This window comes from Eleutherodactylus coqui, chromosome 12, assembly GCF_035609145.1.
Source record: "Eleutherodactylus coqui strain aEleCoq1 chromosome 12, aEleCoq1.hap1, whole genome shotgun sequence".
Lineage (NCBI taxonomy): Eukaryota > Metazoa > Chordata > Amphibia > Anura > Eleutherodactylidae > Eleutherodactylus > Eleutherodactylus coqui.
Genome location: NC_089848.1, coordinates 132,784,572 through 132,808,855, shown reverse-complemented (window position 1 = coordinate 132,808,855; position 24,284 = coordinate 132,784,572). Strand labels below are relative to the sequence as shown.

Below are 24,284 nucleotides of genomic sequence, written 5' to 3'. Positions count from 1 at the left end.
TGCACCTGAACCAATTTTTATTTTAACTGGGCTGCCTCCAGGCCTAGTTACAAATTATGCCACATTAACCAAAGCGATTAATGGGTTTCACCTGCCCTCTTGATTGGGCATGGGCAATTTTTCTCAGGTACATTAGTACTGTTGGTACACCGATTTTTTGGGGCCCTCGCCTACAGTGTAATCCAATTAATTTTTAAACCACCTGCATTAAAGCTGACGTTACCTCAGCTGTGCTGGGCACTGCAATGGGATATATTTATGTACCGCCGGTGGGTTCCAGGGAGCCACCCATGCTGTGGGTGCACACGGAATTCCCATTGCGGAGTTGTACCTGCCTGTGACTATTTATAAAAAACCACGGTCTGACTGGGGCATGCAGACACCTTGACAGAATGAACAGTGTGTGGCACATAGGTTCCCCATTGCTATGCCCACGTGTGCAGCTCCTGATGGCGGTGGCACAGGATTATATTTCTCATTGCTTCTGTACAGCATTGTGGGCTATCGCCCCGCCCCTTTTAAAGAGGGTCGCTGCCTAGCCGTGCCAACCCTCTGCAGTGTGTGCCTGCCATTCCTCCTCATGGCAGACGCACTTATAAATAGACATGAGGGTGGTGTGGCATGAGGGCAGCTGAAGGCTGCGCAGGGACACTTTGGTGTGCGCTATGGACACTGGGTTGTGCGGGGGGGTGGGGGGGTTGGGCAGCATGTATCCCAGGAGAAGTGGCAGCGGAGTGTCATGCAGGCAGTGATTGTGCTTTGTTGGAGGTAGTGTGGTGCTTAGCTAAGGTATGCATTGCTAATGAGGGCTTTTCAGAAGTAAAAGTTGTTGGGAAGGGGGGGCCCACTCTTGCCGCTATTGTGGCTTAATAGTTGGACCTGGGAACTTGAGATGCAGCCCAACATGTAGCCCCTCGCCTGCCCTATCCGTTGCTGTGTCATTCCCATCACTTTCTTGAATTGCCCAGATTTTCACAAATGGAAACCTCAGCGAGCATCGGCGATATACAAAAATGCTCTAGTCGCCCATTGACTTCAATGGGGTTCGTTACTCGAAACGAACCCTCGAGCATCGCGATAATTTCGTCCCGAGTAACGAGCACCAGAGCATTTTGGTGCTCGCTCATCTCTCGTTCTAACATCTCAGTCACCAATTGTGTTCCCCAGTGTATTAAATATGGAGATACAATAAAACCCAAATTTTTAACATTTGCTACTCAAAATCAGTAATAAAGTACAGTAAATTGTTGGTGTATATGGTTATGACTTAGGTCTCACATAGCCAAGCAGCATGGGGGCACAAGCCACGTGGGGCTACCGAGCCTTTGGTTGGGGATTACTGCAGTATAGTATATGAGGATATTCTTATATTATACTTGCGATGTATATACCTTGTTGGATGGATTGGCAGGCGTAATGTAAAGCAACAAGAGAGGAAGAACAGGCGGTGTCGATGATCAGAGAAGGACCAGTCAGGTTGAAGCAATATGATATCCTATTGGCAGCCATACATAAGGCTGTACCAACTGCATTTAAACGATTAATGTTATCAGCGCAGTTATTGTAAATGCTGTATGCATCTCTGTTCATGATACCTGTAAAATGAAATATAGATAGAACTAATAGCTCCTATAGATTTAGTACAGCATCATTTGTAAGATACCAGAATCATCTGACCAAAAGATACAGGTTTACACCCAGACCATGGAATCCGGACCCCAAACTTTGTTTCCAGTGGTAGATAACTAGCATGGACAACTATACATGTAGCAAAATGAACCCTCTGTTACCCGGTCATTACTGGTCAGCCATCCATGTGCAGGACTATCCTGTAATACTACAGAGGAGATACCAATTTGGCCGCAGCTTTCCCCAGTACCATCAACTATTTGCATGGAGTGCCAAGAGCGGCCTTCAGGGTGAGAAGCTGTTCCCGAACTTTGGGTTCTGAAAGTATTGAGCATCTTGGCTCACCCCTTTTAAATGCAAACATTACAGTCTTAGGCCTCATTCAGGCGGTTGTAATGTGGCCACTATTTAGCTTTCATATTACAGCCACAAGATCTAAAACTCTCCAGGTTTAAGGGATCTAAATGTAACTCATCATACTCTACAGCATCCGCTACATGGGGCCCTAATCGTTTCCATTCTAGTATCTTAATAACCTCACCTATAAATACTCCAGTTTCACTTCCACTAATGCTTTCTGTAGGGTAGCCGCCATCTTCCAGGGCCCTGTATGTACATTCAAGCAGTAGTTTTTGCTGTGGATCCATATTCTCAGTTTCAAATTTGCGGATTCCAAAAAGTTTATGATCAAATTCATTAATTCTACAAAAATGATTAAAACATTAAAATGCTCTCAGTGATTAGATATTAAAGTGTATTTAAGCTCTAAATGTTTATCAAAGTACTGTTCATTTAATTACAACAGGAAGTTTTGGAAAGTGGTCAGTGACTAAAATAGACCCGACTGCACTCTATCATGCAATGTCCCAAAAGTCATACGACTGTCAAATAATGGGAAGATGTATAACCCAGAATACGACATTACACACATGTAGAATGGTTGGACATAAAAGTGACCCTTCAGTTTCAAATTTAGTCGCAGACGCGGAGGGGAAGCGGGGTATAGTACCTGAAGTTGTTCTTCCCTGCTATCCCTCTGATCCACCTTCATGCCTTCAGTCATCCAAGATGGTCAATACAATCTTCAGACTACCTAATCCTCACAGAGCATTGATATGTTACAACCACTAGTTCACTTACCTGCTTTTCTGATTGCCCAGAGCTGCTCATGTGATCAGTAGTAGCCAATCAAAGAGAATTGCATAATGTGCATTAGAAAGTTAGAAAATTGCTGCAGCCATCTTGGACAAGTAAAAAGTAGTAGAACTTGCAGATTGAGGGGCAGCAGAGAAGAACAACTACTGCAGGTAATACACTCCTCTGCCCCAGAAAAGAATTTTGCCCCAAAACCAAAGGGTCATTGTAATTCAGAGTTTCTAGTGCTATCATTTTGGGGTCATAAGACTTTTTTTGATCACTTTTTATAAACATTTTCTTGGAGACAGGCTGCTAAAACATCACATTTTATTTTCTGATCGCATTCACCATACAGGTTAAATATTACATTATTTTAATGGATCAGACTTTTACAGATATTGCGATAGCAAATATGCTTTAGTTTCTACTTTAGGTTAAAAATTGGAAAAGTGGTGTTTTAATCTTCTAGTATTTTTAAAATATTTAAAATTTAAGTTTTAATTTAATTTTGCAATATACGGTATTTCTACAGGCAGTATATTAACCCCTTAGTGACCAAACCTGTTTGCACCCTAATGACCAGGCCAAATTTTGGAAATCTGACGTGTCACTTTAAAATAGAATAGCTCTGTAAAGGTTTTGCATATCCAAGTGATTCTGACATTGTTTTTTACCACATGTTGTACTTCATTCAGGTGGTGAAAATAGTCATTTTGTCACATTTTCAATTGTTATATATCAAATACACTGTACACATTTTTGATAATATATACATTTTCATTTGTTTACTTTATTTTGGACGCATATTTGAAAAGCTTTTTTTTTTTAACCATTTAGGAGATGTACAAATTTAACATTGATTATCAACATTTTGAGGAACATTTTGTTTCCTGAACCAAGCCAAGATTGCAAAGGTTCATAGGAGTCAGAATGATAGATACCCCTACGAATGACCCCATTTTAAAACTACACCCCTTAATGTACTCACTGAGGGGTGTCATGAGCATTTTGACCCCATAGTTTTTTTCAGGAGTTAATTAGAGATGAGCGAACGTGTTCTTCCGAGCTTGATATTCGTGCGAATATTAGGGTGTTCGGGATGTTCATTATTCGTAACGAACACCATGCGGTGTTCTGGTTACTTTCACTTCCTTCCCTGAGACGTTAGCGCGCTTTTTTTGGCCAATTGAAAGAAAGGGAAGGCATTACAACTTCCCCCTGTGACATTCAAGCCCTATACCACCCCCCTGCTGTGAGTGGCTGGGAAGATCAGGTGTCACCCGAGTATAAAAATCGGCCCCTCCCGCGGTTCGGCTCAGATGCCTGGTGAGTTAGCTGAGGGACAGTGCTGTTTGTACGGGAGCTGCTGTAGGGAAAGAATTGGTAGTTAGTGTAGGCTTCAAGACCCCCCAAAGGTCCTGATAGCTGTGTGTTGGCTGCTGTTAGCAGTGCCATTTCTTTTTCTCAAAATCGGCTCTGCAGAGCGTTGCACCCGGCATTAGGGACAGAAGTGCTGCATAGGCAGGGAGAGTGTTAGGAGTGAGTGTAGCCTTCAAGAACCTCAACGGTCCTTTCTAGGGCCATATTTATCCGTGTGCAGTACTGTCCAGGCTGCTGTTAGCTGTGCTGCATTTTTTTTTGCTTCTCAAAATCGCCTCTGCAGAGCATTCCACCCTCCATTGATACTGCAGGGAAAGAATTGTATAGGCAGGGCCACAACACAGTTATTATTCATAGAATATATGCAGTGCTGCCTTTTGCTTGTAAAACAAGTGAAAATAATTCTATTTGTCCTGCCTCTGTCCGTCCTAACGCCGGTGGACACGTGTCGGCTGCGTCTGCAACCTGTAAAAATCATACGCACCCAGCTACGTTTTACTCCTGGCTTCGCCATTTGCTTTCCTTAATTGGGAAAAAAAATACCTGCTCTGCCACAGTTAATAACTCTGCTACCCTCACGTTCTGTGACACATTAGCAGGAAAACAGCACAGTTATTAAACTTCTCATGTTCATAGAATATACGCAGTGCTGTCTTTTGGTGCAAAAAAACGGAAAATAATTCTATTTGTCCTGCCTCTGTCCGTCCTAACGCCGGTGGACACGTGTCGGCTGCGTCTGCAACCTGTAAAAATCATACGCACCCAGCTACGTTTTACTCCTGGCTTCGCCATTTGCTTTCCTTAATTGGGAAAAAAAATACCTGCTCTGCCACAGTTAATAACTCTGCTACCCTCACGTTCTGTGACACATTAGCAGGAAAACAGCACAGTTATTAAACTTCTCATGTTCATAGAATATACGCAGTGCTGCCTTTTGGTGCAAAAAAACGGAAAATAATTCTATTTGTCCTGCCTCTGTCCGTCCTAACGCCGGTGGACACGTGTCGGCTGCGTCTGCAACCTGTAAAAATCATACGCACCCAGCTACGTTTTACTCCTGGCTTCGCCATTTGCTTTCCTTAATTGGGAAAAAAAATACCTGCTCTGCCACAGTTAATAACTCTGCTACCCTCACGTTCTGTGACACATTAGCAGGAAAACAGCACAGATATTAAACTTCTCATGTTCATAGAATATACGCAGTGCTGCCTTTTGGTGCAAAAAAACGGAAAATAATTCTATTTGTCCTGCCTCTGTCCGTCCTAACGCCGGTGGACACGTGTCGGCTGCGTCTGCAACCTGTAAAAATCATACGCACCCAGCTACGTTTTACTCCTGGCTTCGCCATTTGCTTTCCTTAATTGGGAAAAAAAATACCTGCTCTGCCACAGTTAATAACTCTGCTACCCTCACGTTCTGTGACACATTAGCAGGAAAACAGCACAGTTATTAAACTTCTCATGTTCATAGAATATACGCAGTGCTGCCTTTTGGTGCAAAAAAACGGAAAATAATTCTATTTGTCCTGCCTCTGTCCGTCCTAACGCCGGTGGACACGTGTCGGCTGCGTCTGCAACCTGTAAAAATCATACGCACCCAGCTACGTTTTACTCCTGGCTTCGCCATTTGCTTTCCCTAATTGGGAAAAAAAATACCTGCTCTGCCACAGTTAATAACTCTGCTACCCTCACGTTCTGTGACACATTAGCAGGAAAACAGCACAGTTATTAAACTTCTCATGTTCATAGAATATACGCAGTGCTGCCTTTTGGTGCAAAAAAACGGAAAATAATTCTATTTGTCCTGCCTCTGTCCGTCCTAACGCCGGTGGACACGTGTCGGCTGCGTCTGCAACCTGTAAAAATCATACGCACCCAGCTACGTTTTACTCCTGGCTTCGCCATTTGCTTTCCTTAATTGGGAAAAAAAATACCTGCTCTGCCACAGTTAATAACTCTGCTACCCTCACGTTCTGTGACACATTAGCAGGAAAACAGCACAGATATTAAACTTCTCATGTTCATAGAATATACGCAGTGCTGCCTTTTGGTGCAAAAAAACGGAAAATAATTCTATTTGTCCTGCCTCTGTCCGTCCTAACGCCGGTGGACACGTGTCGGCTGCGTCTGCAACCAGTAAAAATCATACGCACCCAGCTACGTTTTACTCCTGGCTTCGCCATTTGCTTTCCTTAATTGGGAAAAAAAATACCTGCTCTGCCACAGTTAATAACTCTGCTACCCTCACGTTCTGTGACACATTAGCAGGAAAACAGCACAGTTATTAAACTTCTCATGTTCATAGAATATACGCAGTGCTGCCTTTTGGTGCAAAAAAACGGAAAATAATTCTATTTGTCCTGCCTCTGTCCGTCCTAACGCCGGTGGACACGTGTCGGCTGCGTCTGCAACCTGTAAAAATCATACGCACCCAGCTACGTTTTACTTCTGGCTTCGCCATTTGCTTTCCTTAATTGGGAAAAAAAATACCTGCTCTGCCACAGTTAATAACTCTGCTACCCTCACGTTCTGTGACACATTAGCAGGAAAACAGCACAGTAATTAAACTTCTCATGTTCATAGAATATACGCAGTGCTGCCTTTTGGTGCAAAAAAAGGGAAAATAATTCTATTTGTCCTGCCTCTGTCCGTCCTAACGCCGGTGGACACGTGTCGGCTGCGTCTGCAACCTGTAAAAATCATACGCACCCAGCTACGTTTTACTCCTGGCTTCGCCATTTGCTTTCCTTAATTGGGAAAAAAATACCTGCTCTGCCACAGTTAATAACTCTGCTACCCTCACGTTCTGTGACACATTAGCAGGAAAACAGCACAGTTATTAAACTTCTCATGTTCATAGAATATACGCAGTGCTGCCTTTTGGTGCAAAAAAACGGAAAATAATTCTATTTGTCCTGCCTCTGTCCGTCCTAACGCCGGTGGACACGTGTCGGCTGCGTCTGCAACCTGTAAAAATCATACGCACCCAGCTACGTTTTACTCCTGGCTTCGCCATTTGCTTTCCCTAATTGGGAAAAAAAATACCTGCTCTGCCACAGTTAATAACTCTGCTACCCTCACGTTCTGTGACACATTAGCAGGAAAACAGCACAGTTATTAAACTTCTCATGTTCATAGAATATACGCAGTGCTGTCTTTTGGTGCAAAAAAACGGAAAATAATTCTATTTGTCCTGCCTCTGTCCGTCCTAACGCCGGTGGACACGTGTCGGCTGCGTCTGCAACCTGTAAAAATCATACGCACCCAGCTACGTTTTACTCCTGGCTTCGCCATTTGCTTTCCTTAATTGGGAAAAAAAATACCTGCTCTGCCACAGTTAATAACTCTGCTACCCTCACGTTCTGTGACACATTAGCAGGAAAACAGCACAGTTATTAAACTTCTCATGTTCATAGAATATACGCAGTGCTGCCTTTTGGTGCAAAAAAACGGAAAATAATTCTATTTGTCCTGCCTCTGTCCGTCCTAACGCCGGTGGACACGTGTCGGCTGCGTCTGCAACCTGTAAAAATCATACGCACCCAGCTACGTTTTACTCCTGGCTTCGCCATTTGCTTTCCTTAATTGGGAAAAAAAATACCTGCTCTGCCACAGTTAATAACTCTGCTACCCTCACGTTCTGTGACACATTAGCAGGAAAACAGCACAGATATTAAACTTCTCATGTTCATAGAATATACGCAGTGCTGCCTTTTGGTGCAAAAAAACGGAAAATAATTCTATTTGTCCTGCCTCTGTCCGTCCTAACGCCGGTGGACACGTGTCGGCTGCGTCTGCAACCTGTAAAAATCATACGCACCCAGCTACGTTTTACTCCTGGCTTCGCCATTTGCTTTCCTTAATTGGGAAAAAAAATACCTGCTCTGCCACAGTTAATAACTCTGCTACCCTCACGTTCTGTGACACATTAGCAGGAAAACAGCACAGTTATTAAACTTCTCATGTTCATAGAATATACGCAGTGCTGCCTTTTGGTGCAAAAAAACGGAAAATAATTCTATTTGTCCTGCCTCTGTCCGTCCTAACGCCGGTGGACACGTGTCGGCTGCGTCTGCAACCTGTAAAAATCATACGCACCCAGCTACGTTTTACTCCTGGCTTCGCCATTTGCTTTCCCTAATTGGGAAAAAAAATACCTGCTCTGCCACAGTTAATAACTCTGCTACCCTCACGTTCTGTGACACATTAGCAGGAAAACAGCACAGTTATTAAACTTCTCATGTTCATAGAATATACGCAGTGCTGCCTTTTGGTGCAAAAAAACGGAAAATAATTCTATTTGTCCTGCCTCTGTCCGTCCTAACGCCGGTGGACACGTGTCGGCTGCGTCTGCAACCTGTAAAAATCATACGCACCCAGCTACGTTTTACTCCTGGCTTCGCCATTTGCTTTCCTTAATTGGGAAAAAAAATACCTGCTCTGCCACAGTTAATAACTCTGCTACCCTCACGTTCTGTGACACATTAGCAGGAAAACAGCACAGATATTAAACTTCTCATGTTCATAGAATATACGCAGTGCTGCCTTTTGGTGCAAAAAAACGGAAAATAATTCTATTTGTCCTGCCTCTGTCCGTCCTAACGCCGGTGGACACGTGTCGGCTGCGTCTGCAACCAGTAAAAATCATACGCACCCAGCTACGTTTTACTCCTGGCTTCGCCATTTGCTTTCCTTAATTGGGAAAAAAAATACCTGCTCTGCCACAGTTAATAACTCTGCTACCCTCACGTTCTGTGACACATTAGCAGGAAAACAGCACAGTTATTAAACTTCTCATGTTCATAGAATATACGCAGTGCTGCCTTTTGGTGCAAAAAAACGGAAAATAATTCTATTTGTCCTGCCTCTGTCCGTCCTAACGCCGGTGGACACGTGTCGGCTGCGTCTGCAACCTGTAAAAATCATACGCACCCAGCTACGTTTTACTTCTGGCTTCGCCATTTGCTTTCCTTAATTGGGAAAAAAAATACCTGCTCTGCCACAGTTAATAACTCTGCTACCCTCACGTTCTGTGACACATTAGCAGGAAAACAGCACAGTAATTAAACTTCTCATGTTCATAGAATATACGCAGTGCTGCCTTTTGGTGCAAAAAAAGGGAAAATAATTCTATTTGTCCTGCCTCTGTCCGTCCTAACGCCGGTGGACACGTGTCGGCTGCGTCTGCAACCTGTAAAAATCATACGCACCCAGCTACGTTTTACTCCTGGCTTCGCCATTTGCTTTCCTTAATTGGGAAAAAAATACCTGCTCTGCCACAGTTAATAACTCTGCTACCCTCACGTTCTGTGACACATTAGCAGGAAAACAGCACAGTTATTAAACTTCTCATGTTCATAGAATATACGCAGTGCTGCCTTTTGGTGCAAAAAAACGGAAAATAATTCTATTTGTCCTGCCTCTGTCCGTCCTAACGCCGGTGGACACGTGTCGGCTGCGTCTGCAACCTGTAAAAATCATACGCACCCAGCTACGTTTTACTCCTGGCTTCGCCATTTGCTTTCCTTAATTGGGAAAAAAAATACCTGCTCTGCCACAGTTAATAACTCTGCTACCCTCACGTTCTGTGACACATTAGCAGGAAAACAGCACAGTTATTAAACTTAGATTATTCATTCACTAGAGGCAGTGGGGCCTTTCGTTTTCAAAAAAGGGAAAAAATTATATTTGGCCTGCAGTCTTGCGCCAATTTATTAGCTGCCTGTGAAATCAAATCACTGGTAATACAGCATGCTGAGAGGTAGGGGTAGGCCTAGAGGACGTGGACGCGGCCGAGGACGCGGAGGGCCAAGTCAGGGTGTGGGCACAGGCCAAGCTCCTGATCCAGGTGTGTCGCAGCCGACTGCTGCGCGATTAGGAGAGAGGCACGTTTCTGGTGTCCCCACATTCATCGACCAATTAATGGGTCCACGCGGGAGACGGTTATTAGAAAATGAGCAGTGTGAGCAGGTCCTGTCCTGGATGGCAGAAAGTGCTTCGAGCAACCTATCGTCTACCCGCAGTTCTGCGCCGTCCACTGCTGCCAATCCGAATCCTCTGTCTGCTGCTCCTCCTTCCTCCCAGCCTCCTCACTCCACTACAATAACACCTGCTCAGGAGCGGGAACACTCCCAGGAACTGTTCTCGGGCCCCTGCTTAGATTGGGCAGCAGCGGTTCCTCTCTCACCAGAGGAGTTTATCGTCACTGATGCCCAACCATTCGAAAGTTCCCGGGGTCCGGGGGAAGAGGCTGGGGACTTCCGCCAACTGTCTCAACAACTTTCTGTGGGTGAGGAGGACGATGACGATCAGACACAGTTGTCTTGCAGTGAGGTAGTAGTAAGGGCAGTAAGTCCGAGGGAGCAGCGCACAGAGGATTCGAAGGAAGAGCAGCAGGACGATGAGGTGACTGACCCCACCTGGTGTGCAACGCTTACTCAGGAGGACAGGTCTTCAGAGGGGGAGTCAAGGGCATCAGCAGGGCAGGTTGCAAGAGGCAGTGCGGTGGCCAGGGGTAGAGGCAGGGCCAGACCGAATAATCCACCAAGTGTTTCCCAAAGCGCCCCCTCGCGCCATGCCACCCTGCAGAGGCCGAGGTGCTCTAAGGTCTGGCAGTTTTTCACAGACGCCTGACGACCGACGAACAGTGGTGTGCAATCATTGTCGCGCAAAGCTCAGCCGGGGAGCCAACACCAACAGCCTCACCACCACCACCATGCGCAGACATATGATGGCCAAGCACCCCGCAAGGTGGGACGAAGGCCGTTCAGCGCCTTCGGTTTGCACCACTGCCTCTCCCCCTGTGCCCCAACCTGCCACTGAGATGCAACCCCCCTCTCAGGACACAGGCACTACCGTCTCCTGGCCTGCACCCACACCCTCACCTCCGCTGTCCTCGGCCCCATCCAGCAGTGTAGTTCAGCGCACCGTCCAGCCGTCGCTTGCGCAACTGTTGGAGCGCAAGCGCAAGTACGCCGCCACGCACCCGCACGCTCAAACGTTAACCGTCCGCATAGCAAAATTCATCAGCCTTGAGATGCTGCCGTATAGGGTTGTGGAAACGGAGTCCTTCAAAAGTATCATGGAGGCGGCGGCCCCGCGCTACTCAGTTCCCAGTCGCCACTACTTTTCCCGATGTGCCGTCCCAGCCCTGCACGACCATTTCTCCCGCAACATTGTACGCGCCCTCACCAACGCGGTTACTGCCACGGTCCACTTAACTACGGACACGTGGACAAGCACAGGCGGGCAGGGCCACTACATCTCCCTGACGGCACATTGGGTGAATTTAGTGGAGGCTGGGACAGAGTCAGAGCCTGGGACCGCTCACGTCCTACCCACCCCCAGAATTGCAGGCCCCAGCTCGGTGGTAGTATCTGCGGAGGTGTATGCTTCCTCCACTAAAGCACCCTCCTCCTCCTCCTCCTCCTCCTCCTCTGTCTCGCAATCAAGATGTGTTAGCAGCAGCATGTCGCCAGCAGTCGGTGTCGCGCGGTGTGGCAGCACAGCGGTGGGCAAGCGTCAGCAGGCCGTGCTGAAACTACTCAGCTTAGGCGATAAGAGGCACACGGCCCACGAACTGCTGCAGGGTCTGACACAGCAGACCGACCGCTGGCTTGCGCCGCTGAGCCTCCAACCGGGCATGGTCGTGTGTGACAACGGCCGTAACCTGGTGGCGGCTCTGCAGCTCGGCAGCCTCACGCACGTGCCATGCCTGGCCCACGTCTTTAATTTGGTGGTTCAGCGCTTTCTGAAAAGCTACCCACGATTGTCAGACCTGCTCGTAAAGGCGCGCCGGCTCTGCGCACATTTCCGCAAGTCCCACACGGACGCTGCCACCCTGCGCACCCTGCAACATCACTTTAAGCTGCCAGTGCACCGACTGCTGTGCGACGTGCCCACACGGTGGAACTCTACGCTCCACATGTTGGCGAGGCTCTATGAACAACGTAGAGCTATAGTCGAATACCAACTCCAACATGGGCGGCGCAGTGGGAGTCAGCCTCCTCAATTCCTTTCAGAAGAGTGGGCCTGGTTGGCAGACATCTGCCATGTCCTTGGTAATTTTGAGGAGTCTACCCAGGTGGTGAGTGGCGATGCTACAATCATTAGCGTCACCATTCCTCTGCTATGCATCTTGAGAAATTCCCTGCAAACCATAAAGGCAGCTGCTTTGCGCTCGGAAACGGGGGCGGGGGAAGACAGTATGCCGCTGGATAGTCAGGGCACCCTCCTGTCTATTTCTCAGCGCGTACAGGAGGAGGAGGAGGAGCATGAGGAGGAGGAGGAGGAGGGGGAAGAGACAGCTTGGGCCGCTGCTGACGGTACACCGGCTGATTGCCTGTCATCCTTTCGGCGTGTATGGTCTGAGGAGGAGGAGGAGGAGGAGGATCCTGAAAGTGATCTTCCTAGTGAAGACAGCCATGTGTTGCGTACAGGTACCCTGGCACACATGGCTGACTTCATGTTAGGATGCCTTTCTCGTGACCCTCGCGTTGCACGCATTCTGGCCACTACGGATTACTGGGTGTACACACTGCTCGATCCACGGTATAAGGAGAACCTGCCCACTCTGATTCCCGAAGAGGAAAGGGGTTCGAGAGTGTTGCTATACCACAGGACCCTTGCGGACAAGCTGATGGTAAAATTCCCAGCCGACAGCGCTAGTGGCAGAAGGCGCAGTACCGAGGGCAAGGTAGCAGGGGATGTGCGTAGATCGAGCAGCATGTACATCCCAGGCAGTGCAACAGTCTTTAAGGGCCTGGCCAGCTTTATGGCTCCCCACCAAGACTGTGTCACCGCTCCCCAGTCACGGCTGAGTCGGCGGGAGCACTGTAAAAGGATGGTGAGGGAGTACGTAGCGGATCGCACGACCGTCCTTGGTGACGCCTCTGCCCCCTACAACTACTGGGTGTCGAAGCTGGACACGTGGTCTGAACTAGCGCTGTATGCCCTGGAGGTGCTTGCTTGTCCTGCGGCTAGCGTCTTGTCGGAGAGGGTGTTTAGTGTGGCTGGGGGAATCACCACAGATAAGCGTAGCCACTTGTCAACCGACAGTGCCGACAGGCTAACACTCATCAAGATGAACAAAGGCTGGATTTCCCTAGACTTCTGTTCTCCACCAGCGGACAGCAGCGATACGTAAGCAATACGTAGGCTGCACCCGCGGATGGAAGCTACGTTCTCTCTCACCATCCAAAACGGGGACATTTCTGCTTCATCAATCTGTGTCTAATATTCCTCCTCCTCCTCCTCCCGTTCCTCCTCCTGAAACCCTACGTAATCACGCTGAACGGGCAATTTTTCTTAGGGCCACAAGGCTCACTCAAATAATTTTTCTGAACAATTTTTATAAGTTTCAATGCGCTTAAAAGCATTGGAACTTTAACTTGAACCAATTTTTCGTTACACTGGGCTGCCTCCAGGCCTAGTTACCACTTAAGCCACATTAACCAAAGCGATTAATGGGTTTCACCTGCCCTCTTGGCTGGCCATGGCCAATTTTTGGGATGTACATTAGTACTGTTGATACAGCAATTTTTGTGGGCCCTCGCCTACAGTGTAATCAAATTAATTTTTAGCCCACCTGCATTACAGCTGACGTTACCTCAGCTGTGTTGGGCAATGCAATGGGATATTTTTGTGTACCGCCGGTGGGTTCCAGGGAGCCACCCATGCTGTAGGTGTACACGGAGTTTTTAACACATCTGTACACTTGTAAAGAACCCCAGTCTGACTGGGGCATGCAGTGTGGGCCGAAGCCCACCTGTATTACACACAACATTACTACCTCAGCTGTGTTGGGCAATGCAATGGGATATTTCTATGTACCGCCGGTGGCTTCCTGGCACCCCCCCATGCTGTCGGTCCACAGGGACTTCACAATAGGGAGTTGTACCTGCCTGTGTCTATGAATTAAAAAGCCCGGTCTAACTGGGGCATGCAGACACCTTGACAGAATGAATAGTGTGTGGCACATAGGTTCCCCATTGCTATGCCCACGTGTGCAGCTCCTGATGGCGGTGGCACAGGATTCTATTTCTCATTGCTTCTGTACAGCATTGTGGGCTATCGACCCGCCCCTTTTAAAGAGGGTCGCTGCCTAGCCGTGCCAACCCTCTGCAGTGTGTGCCTGCGGTTCCTCCTCATGGCAGACGCACTTCTAAATAGACATGAGGCTGGTGTGGCATGAGGGCAGCTGAAGGCTGCGCAGGGACAGTTTGGTGTGTGCTGTGGGGGGGAGGGGGGGCGGTTGGTCAGCATGTAACCCAGGAGAAGTGGCAGCAGAGTGTCATCCAGGCAGTGATTGTGCTTTGTTGTAGCTAGTGTGGTGCTTAGCAAAGGTATGCCATGCTAATGAGGGCTTTTCAGAAGTAAAAGTTGTTGGGAGGGGGGGGGGGCCCACTCTTGCCGGTATTGTGGCTTAATAGTGGGACCTGTGAACTTGAGATGCAGCCCAACATGTAGCCCCTCGCCTACCCTATCCATTTCTGTGTCATTCCCATCACTTTGGTGAATTGCCCAGATTTTCACACATGAAAACCTTAGCGAGCATCGGCGAAATACAAAAATGCTCTGGTCGCCCATTGACTTCAATGGGGTTCGTTGTTCGAAACGAACCCTCGAGCATCGCGGGAAGTTCGTTCCGAATAACGAGCACCCGAACATTTTGGTGTTCGCTCATCTCTAGAGTTAATGCAATTTAGAGGAGAAAAAATAAAATTTCATATTTTTGCAAATATGTCATTTTAAAGTCAGTTTTTTTCTATAGTGCACATGCAAATGAGAATTTACAGCCCAAAATGGATCCCCTGTTTGTCCAATGTTCAGAAACATACCTATTGGGGCCCTAATATTATGTCTGTATGCACAATGGGGCCCAAACCGAAAGGATCAGCCAGTGGCTTTCAGAACAGACATTTTGCTTGAAGGTGATTTAGGCCCCATTGCCCAGTTGTAGAGCTCTTGAGTCACTAAAATGATGGAGAACCCCCACAAATTACCCCATTTTGAAAACTAGACCCCTTAAAGACTTTATCTAGGGGTTTACTGTGTATTTTGACCCAACAGTATTTGAATGAATTTAAGCAAAGTAGGAGGTAAAAAATTACCATTTTCATTTTTTTGGCTATTGTGTCATTTTAAAAACAGTTTTTTTGTATAGCGTACATAGGAATAATGACTTGCACCCCAAAATGGATACCCCTGTTTGTCCTGTGTTCAGAAACATACCCATTGTGGCCGTAATCTACTTACAGGACACATGGCTAGGCCTATAATGGAGGTAACAGTCGTTGGATTTCAAGGCACAACTGAATAAATTCCAGGCCCCATTGCCCACTTGTAGAGCCATTGAGCGGCCAAAACAATAAAGAACTCCCACAAATGACCCCATTTTAAAAACTATACCCCTTAACAAATTCATCTAGGGGTTTAATTGGTATTATGACCCCACAGTTTTTGAATGAATCTAAGCAAAGCAGAAGGAAATAATTACAGATTTTTTTTTGTACAGCGTACATAGTAATGAAGACTTGCACCCCAAAATGGATATCCCCCATTTGCCCCATGTTCATAAATATATCCCTTGTGGCCCCAATCTACTTACAGGACACATGGTTAGGCCTATAATGGAGGGAACACCCATTGGATTTCAGGCCACAACTGAATAAATTCCAGGCCCCATTGCTGACTTGTGCAGAAAAAAATGGACTCCCTAAAAATAATCCTCCATCCCCATTTTTTGGCATTCCCCAAGTCTTTGATAAAAGTAATGATATGGTATGGGATAATTACGGACGCTGGTTAGAATGGGCACATGGGGCAATAAAATCTGCTGTTCCTCCTCCTCTCATGTGTTTTTAGCCCCAGTGGCCGGAATGGAGTGTAAAGTGGCGCTCTGTGAGGCTTCGTAAGCTTGCTGAGGTGCGGCGTACTCACACAGGCGATCATTTGTTTATATTTCCTGTGCCGATGCTTAGCCATGTGGACGAGGAGGAAAAAGAGGGGTGGAGCAAAACCTGTACAGTTGTGTTTGTTGTGAACAATGATACTATAAAAGTCGGGAATAGAGTGAAGTGGTAACTTCAATAATGGAGGTCCTGCCTTACCAGATGACGCACCACCTGGGTGGGCGTGATAGCGTAAGAGAATAGAACTAAAAAACTGGCAATGGGGAAGGCGCAACACTACAGGTTAAAGCAAATAGGTAGTGGCCAAAGGTTTGGGAAACTTCTCCTTTTATTTAATAAAGTATGTGATCAGCTTATGCTGAACATATCTGCGACCATAGAGCACAATGGGCTCTATGTCATGGATATCCACAGTAAAATAGAACATGCTGCATTCAGTTTTCTGCAAGCGGATTACGCAGTTCTGACACGCGGAATTGTGTAATTCAATGCATTTGATTGATCCGCGGATTACCGCAGATCAAACGCATGCAGAAGCCGCAATTTATATCCAGTCATGTGAGACCGGCCTAATGTAGATTGCTACCTTTTTATCACATGACCGGGGACTGCTCCGGGCACTCTGCGACTGTTGGTCGCCAGGGGCAAGGAGATTTTAAATTTTCCAGGCTCCCCCGATTTCTGCACATGTGTCCGGCATGTGCAGAAGCCAGGGAAGGTCAGCGGAGGAGGATCGCATTGGGGTTCAAAAGTGAAGGCCTCTAGGAAGAAGTTTCATCTCCTCGCACCGATCACATCGGAGAGGTGAAATGAAACTTCAACTTTTTCTTTAAACTTTTACGTGATCACCATTATCCATTGGTTAAAGACAATCACCAATAACCGCATACCGTAGCCCCCCATGACATCTCAGCTACCTTAGGTTCCTTAAATTTCCCCGGCAATCCTTGACTTTTTTGAATGCATCCGCTATTATGCTGATGGGTGTATGCACTGAAGCCAGGTTAAGTTCCTTGGATATAGATCCCATCTGGCGATAAATCCGGGGACCTTAGTTATGTAATTTCATCTCCCCTCACAGATACGTTCCGTAAGGGGAGATGAAACTAAGTTTAAAAAGAAAAAAGGTTAAAAAGTTAAACTTTTCCATGTGACTGGGAACCGCATACAGCGGTCCTAGGTGACATCTCCCTGCACTCGGCTATCTTTGACAGCCGGGTGCAGTGGAATTTTAAATTTTCCGGGTCCCCCGTGCTTCTGCGCATGCGCACCACATCAGCTCTTGTGCAGAAGCCCCTAGCAAGTCCCAATCTCCAACGGACATCATGGGGGACCGGGGTGAGTATTTTCACTTCCCCTCATGGATCCGATCGATGAGGGGAGGTGAAACCTTAACTTTTTTTCACTTTTCTTTTTACAGTTTTCCGTCACCGCCATTGTCCATTGGTCACCGCGGTCCCCGTGACATCTCCTGCCTGAAGGTAGCCAGGAGATTTTAAATTTCCCGCCACTCCAAGCCTTCTGCGCATGCAGCTGACATAATGCTGCCTGGCACGCATGCGCAGAAGGATGGCATCTAGTTCTGGAGGACCAGATCAGCGGGGGGCAGCATGGAGGAAGGCGGTGAGTACTCTCAGCTGCCCCCATGGATCCGATCCACGAGGGCAGCTGAATCTTCAACCTTTTAAAAAACTTTTTTGCACTTTAATGCGATCGGCGGTTCCGTATAGAATCCTGTGGCAAATCGCTCTATATTTGCTGTAACTGAGGCTCTAGATCGTGCAGACGCATAGGCTATTGAAATTGGCATCTCAGATGGTTTCATACCTGTTCTATTGGCAACAAATCTGGCAACTGAGCAGGTTGTGGAAGTGTGACAATGTTGTAGAGGCTTCCTGTGACCCCCTTATGTGTGCAGCTAAGCTTAATCCTGCTGCCTCTTGGAAGCCGCCATGAGATTAAACACATGTGGCTGCAGGATGTCATGAGCATATCGCTGAGCTGTCCTTCGTACCACTGCTAAGAGTGATCGACTGTATGCAGTGGTCCACCAGACCATCATAGCAGCAGTGGGGGGCAGTGTGCTGCTCCACAGCAAAGGCAAGATTAAGTTGCTCACCCAGAGGTCTCCAGACACAAACATGCCCATCATCAGTGTAAAATAAACCTGGATTTGTCGCTGAAGACAACCCAGTGCCACTACGTAGCGTCCAGTTTCACTGCCCATAATACCACTCCAAATTGAAGCAACGGTTGGGGGTGTCAAAGGTCGTACACGTAATGGGAGCCATGAGACAAAATTTCCATCAGCCAAGCAGCTGGAAATAGTTCTGACAGAAACGATGATGCCACCTGTCCCTGGATGAAAACGAAACAGTTGGAGCTGATGGTGCTTGTTGGATGATCAGATGCTCCTCTTTACTAGTGGTCTGTCGGGGTGTCCTGAGCCCAGATGCTTTGTGTGCCCTCACACACCCACTGGTCCCAACAGCTCCTAACAGTCTGGTCAGAGGCTCCTCTCTACTGGTTGTCCGTATGGGGCGTCCTGAGCCGGTCGCGTTGTATGCCCCCATCCACTGGTCCCAACACCTCCTAACAGTCTTGTCAGACACTCCTCTCTACTTGTGCTCTGTAGGGGGCATCCTGAGCCCAATCACCTTATGTGCTCTTATCCACTGGTCCCAACACCTCCTAACAGTCTGGTCAGATGCTCCTCTCTACTGCTGGTCAGTCGGGGAGTCCTGAGCACCAATCAGGCCCACCCCAATGCCCCGCTGCCGGCGGTAAAGAAGAGACACCACACACGGAGGTCTGGTATAGTTCCTCACACGGGGACATGACTGCGCCCTTTATTACAGATTACATGGGATCCTATACCCTTTGGTCTCATCACTAGGAATGGGTGATGGTCTCATTGGCTCAAATTCACCGCATAACCATATATGTAAAGTCCGGATTTCCGGCTGAGGCACTGATAGTCATATACGTAGTTAAACAGTCGTTATCTTGATACGGCGCCTCTGGGAAGACAGCCAAGCACGCGGCCTTCGTGTTCAGTTCTGTATCATCTCTGAATTTCTGGACACATCTCTCTCAGCCTTGCAAACTTTTGGAATATCTGATGTAAGGCGACATATAAGTTTTTCTCATTTTAACTTTGGATAGAACTTGCATACTGGTATAAAAGCATAAAAAACATATGGCAATATATACACATACCCTCACAAACCCCCCTAAAAACTTATATGGAGATCAAGCACCAGACCTTGCACTCTCCCTCGGTCGCCTCTCCCTTGCATCAGGGTTTTCCCACTGCCCGTAAGGCCCTACTCCTAGGAGGGGGGAATCCCTATCTCACCTCAGAAGGAGGCCATGGATTCCCTGGGCTCATTTCCGGGCATCCATACCCTCTATCTGTACAAGTTAACACCCCACAGGGTGCGCCCTCGCCGGAACCTAAGGTCTTCTGCGCTATCCCTAGGCAAATGGGAATTCCACTGACAATCCATCTTAGGGGATCGGGGCAGGCGCAGTACTAGTACATTTCTCCATTCTTCTGGTAACGTACGTGGTTGGCACTATTGGAAATGGCTCTTCATCTTTTTCAAACAAGGGAAACGGTGTCACATTGTCCAGTCCCTTACTCATACTCTTTTTGATCAAAGGGATTATACACGTACAGGAAGTTACATACCCCACCTCTTTCTGCTAAAATCATATCCAGGGCCACTCTATTTTGGAACGCCATGGATGCAGTGGGCCCTAACTGGTCAGCTAACCCTTGCAAAGTATCCCTGGTGTAGTTTACAAACCTCTGCTGATTGTAATAGATATAATTCATCCAATCTACATTATTATTAACAGTGACAATAGCAAATAAGGATTCAAAACCTGCTTTAACCTGATCTCTAGAATTAAATTCATCTGCCACCCCCCTTGGCACTCCTATTGCATCTATGTATACATATGGATCAAAGTTACCACCTGGAGCGTCAACTTCTCTCTTAGCACGATGCGGTGTTGGGTTCTCACCCTCAGGGTGGTCTTATTGCACACTTGATTGTATTAATTTGTTCTGGTCCCTGAAACAGGGGACTAGTGTACAGTAGTTACAGGTGTACGTGGCTACTTGTGTGTGTTAGAGGAATTGTACCACATTATAGCATGTAAAGGATATGCAGGATCATGAGTTTTTTCAGTGCGAAGTGTGGATCCAAGTGGACTTTCTTTCGAGCTTGACTGCAGTTGGGGTGGTGAACAGCATCTGGTAGGGACCTTCAAACCGGGTTTCATTCTCAAACTTTTTTTCACATAGACCCTATCACCTGGTTTCAGATTGTGGCTCTTGTCTGTAGGACCTGGGATAAAAGCAGAGACTGCAGAATGCGTTATTGACAACTCCTTGGAGAAGCCTATGACAAAATTAACAAGAAAATCATTCCCCAAACTCAGCTACTGTGGCATGTACCCTCCAGAGAAAAAAAAAAACTATTAGAAGACCCTCAATTAAAAATTTGCCCATTTTCCTCCATTGTCTTTTGTATCTACTTTCCCACTACTCTGTGGATGGTAGGGTGTGTGAAAGGCCTTGGATATACCCAAGGCAGACATGATGTGTTGCATTATTTCACCTGTGAAGTGTGTACCTTTGTTTAACTCCATCACTTCCGGTGCCCCGTATCTGCAGATTACCTCATTCATGAGCTTCTGTGTGGTTACCTGCTTATTTACTTTGGTAGCAGAGTAGGTCTCCGACCTGAAAAGAAATCAACAACAACAAGCACATATTCATACTTCCCAACAAGTGGGAGCTGAGTGTAGCCAATTTGCAATCCCTGAAATGGGTAGAGTGGCCCCGGCAAGTGTTATGTGGCAAATTTACTTCTGCCCTGTTGCTTACGGCAAAGATCATGCAAAATTGGACAAATGATGCAGCAGCTACAGAAAACCCAGGAGCCACCCGTCCTTGTTCAAGCGTCGACATCATTGCTGCTTTGAGAGGTGAGTCTTTCCGTGCATCAGCTGGGCCATCATGGGCCACAGGGACTGTGGTAGGCAAGTTCTGTTGACTGTTCACCATACGCAGTCCCTTTTTAGTCCATTTGTCTTTTTCTTCCTTGCTGGCTTGTAACTGTAAAGTCTTTAGCATATCAAAGTCCAAAGTTTTTTGTCAATGTCCAAAGTTTTTATCAATGTCCAAAGTTTAGTCAAGGTCCAAAGTTATTGTCAAATTCTTCTTTTCTTTCACGGCTTCAGGGCCGCTGCCTTTGCTGTGTAGTCTGTGATGGCGTTGCCTCATGTTTCTCCGGTGTAGGAATTGGTGTGAGCTCTCCACTTTGACAGGTAGAAGTGGGGTCTCCATGAGACTCTGCACCGCTGCACCATTCTTAATTGGCTGTCCTGCTGAGGTAAAAACTGTCTGGCCTCCATGTTGGGCCGTAATCATGAGCTATGCCAAATGCATACCGGGAGTCAGTGTAAATGTTTGCCGTCTTACCTTCCTTCACTCTACTCGCCTCAGTGAGGGCCTTCAGTTCCGCTTCTTGTGCTGAGACATGCGGAGGCAGAGCTTCTGCTTTTAGGACATCTTGTTGTGTGACCACTGCATATCCAGTGTGGAGTCGTCAATCACCCTTGGTACCATCTATAAAAAACAACTCAAAATATGCATTGTCAACAAGGGGTTTCAGTGACTTTTTAAAGCTTAAATTTTCTTGTTGCATCAATGCTAGACAATCAGGCTGGTATTCTATTTCAAAAAGATCAGAATCTTGTTGCAAAAACCAGGGTACTCAATTGTAAGAACAGTAACCAGGTTCCAGGTAGTACAACATTGGAAAAAGATTTGATGGATGCAGATAAGGACTGTAAGATGTTAACACCAATAACAGAGACATGAGTTACATCGGGGCAGAATAATCTACAAACATCTATTAATATTTGAAATGTGATATCCTTTAAGCAAATTCATTATTAATCTCATCCTGCCTGCAATGTCTTAGCAAATTTGAGACAGGAGAAAAAAAAAAACAACTTTTACTAGCTGCTCAAGATTCTTACCCCCTCCTTTGTGGACAAGACTTTTACATCATCTAGCTCCACCCCCTCGATACTGGCTGCTTGCGTCTTTTTTCACACCTTCATTTAAGCTCCACAGTCTGCGCATCCACATCTCAAACAAGTAATGTCTTATGCATGGGGGGGGGGGGACTTTTATCCCCAGTCAATATCTGCATCACACATTTTACATTCATCACAGCCTGAACACTGGGCATTATCTCTCATCCATCCATGCGCTCAAGTCTGCCCCGTTACCCCCCATTGAAGGTGCACCAGTACATACAGATGCACAGTCAAAAAGTGTGACAAACATACATACATCAGTTGAAAAACATTGAGGTGAGTGCTATAATGTTATAAAGCACATGATTCTATTGAGATGAGATTGTGATGAGTGCTATTTTTGACAAACCATGTGAAAAAGCCTGCTGAGTGACCGAGACACTCTCTCTTTCTTATTTACTGAAACTATTATATGCTATATTAAATGCTGATATATTTTAGAATGCGTGGGTATCTTTCAGCCCCCCTTCCTTTCCTTCTCTGACGCTCTGTTATCGCTTGGCCTTGGAAGCTAGACACAAGCTGCAGCTTCAAGTAAACAATCCTTCTCCCACTAAAAGCGAGCTCAGTTAACCATTTGTACATATATACATATATGCACACATACATCTACTGTAATCTACCGTGCGGGTCCATGTCACACATTTTCATAATAGTTTTCTTACATTTTACAAATTGGGACCCTTGTCTCTCCTCCATCAATTCATCCACACGGCGGCGGCCCTTGAGGGGCTCCGTCTTCTTTAATAAGGTCTTACGCATATTAGAACAACAACAATAATAATAATAACACGCTCCATAGAGTGCATCCTTCTGACCCAAATTGTTAGCCCCTTATATACGGCAAAACAACCGAAGGCATCTCCTTCTATGGAACCAGTCCCATAGAGTGCATCCCTCTCAGCTAAACCATCAACAGCTAACTAAACTAAAACGGAGGGTTCCTTCGTCTGTGAGACCAAATGAAAAGAGAAAGAGAAAAAAAATTCTGCAGATACAACAAACAACCTCCACTATTTCTAAAATGCTATGGACTTCAAAGTACAAATAGACTACAGACTAGTTCCTTGGTGAGCGATTGGTGCACTTATCACGGTCAGTGGTCCGTGACGGCAAACTCGAAGCCCACACGAGTTACCGTGTAGAACTCTTAACCCAACCCGTCCGGTCACAAAACACAGATAGTCCCTCCTGCTGCAAGACTCTCAGTGTAAAACACAACATAAATATATGCTGGTCTTACCTGGAGTTCTGTGAGTTGATCAGGCTCGGTTTGCAGCAGGACGGCTTCCCCGTGGCGTGGATCCGGGTGGACTGCGCTGCACGGCTCCGGTTTTACCGCCCCACCTTTGGGCACCATTTGTTAGGGAAATTCCAAGTACAGCACCAATCAGGTCCACCCCGATACCCCGCTGCCGGCGGTAAAGAAGAGACACCACACACGGAGGTCTGGTATAGTTCCTCACACGGGGACATGACTGCGCCCTTTATTACAGATTACATGGGATCTTATACCCTTTGGTCTCATCACTAGGAATGGGTGATGGTCTCATTGGCTCAAATTCACTGCATAACCATATATGTAAAGTCCGGATTTCCGGCTGAGGCACTGATAGTCATATACGTAGTTAAACAGTCGTTATCTTGATACGGCGCCTCTGGGAAGATAGCCAGTATAGTTCAGGGAAAGTGCTGTCTTGCTGGAGTTGCTATAGGGAGAGTGTTAGTAGTTATTTTAGGCTTCAAGAACCCCAACGGTCCTTCTTAGGGCCACATCTGACCATGTGCAGTACTGTTGAGGCTGCTTTTTCCAGTGTTGCACAATTTTTTTTTTTGTATATCGGCCGTGCAGAGCATTGCGTCCGCAGTCTGCAGTCATTGTACAGAGTATAGGGCCAGTACTGGTGAGGCAGGGAAAGAGATATTCAGGCTATATAGGCAGTGGGCTTTTTCCAAAAAATTGATCGCTGTCATCCAGCCAGAGGGAAACAGTATACATAATATTATACGCTGCCTACAGTATCTATCTGCTGGGGGTAGTAGTCGTAATTAATACGCAGCTAAGCGTTACAGCAGGCTTGCGCAAAATTGTTTCCTGGATCTG

The 24,284-nt window shown here is 46.7% G+C and overlaps 1 pseudogene; it reads right to left on the bottom strand.

Annotated features, from left to right (window-relative positions):
* LOC136587153 (mycocerosic acid synthase-like polyketide synthase) overlaps window positions 1-24,284 on the bottom strand; it is a 64,001-nt pseudogene that overhangs the window by 14,906 nt on the left and 24,811 nt on the right.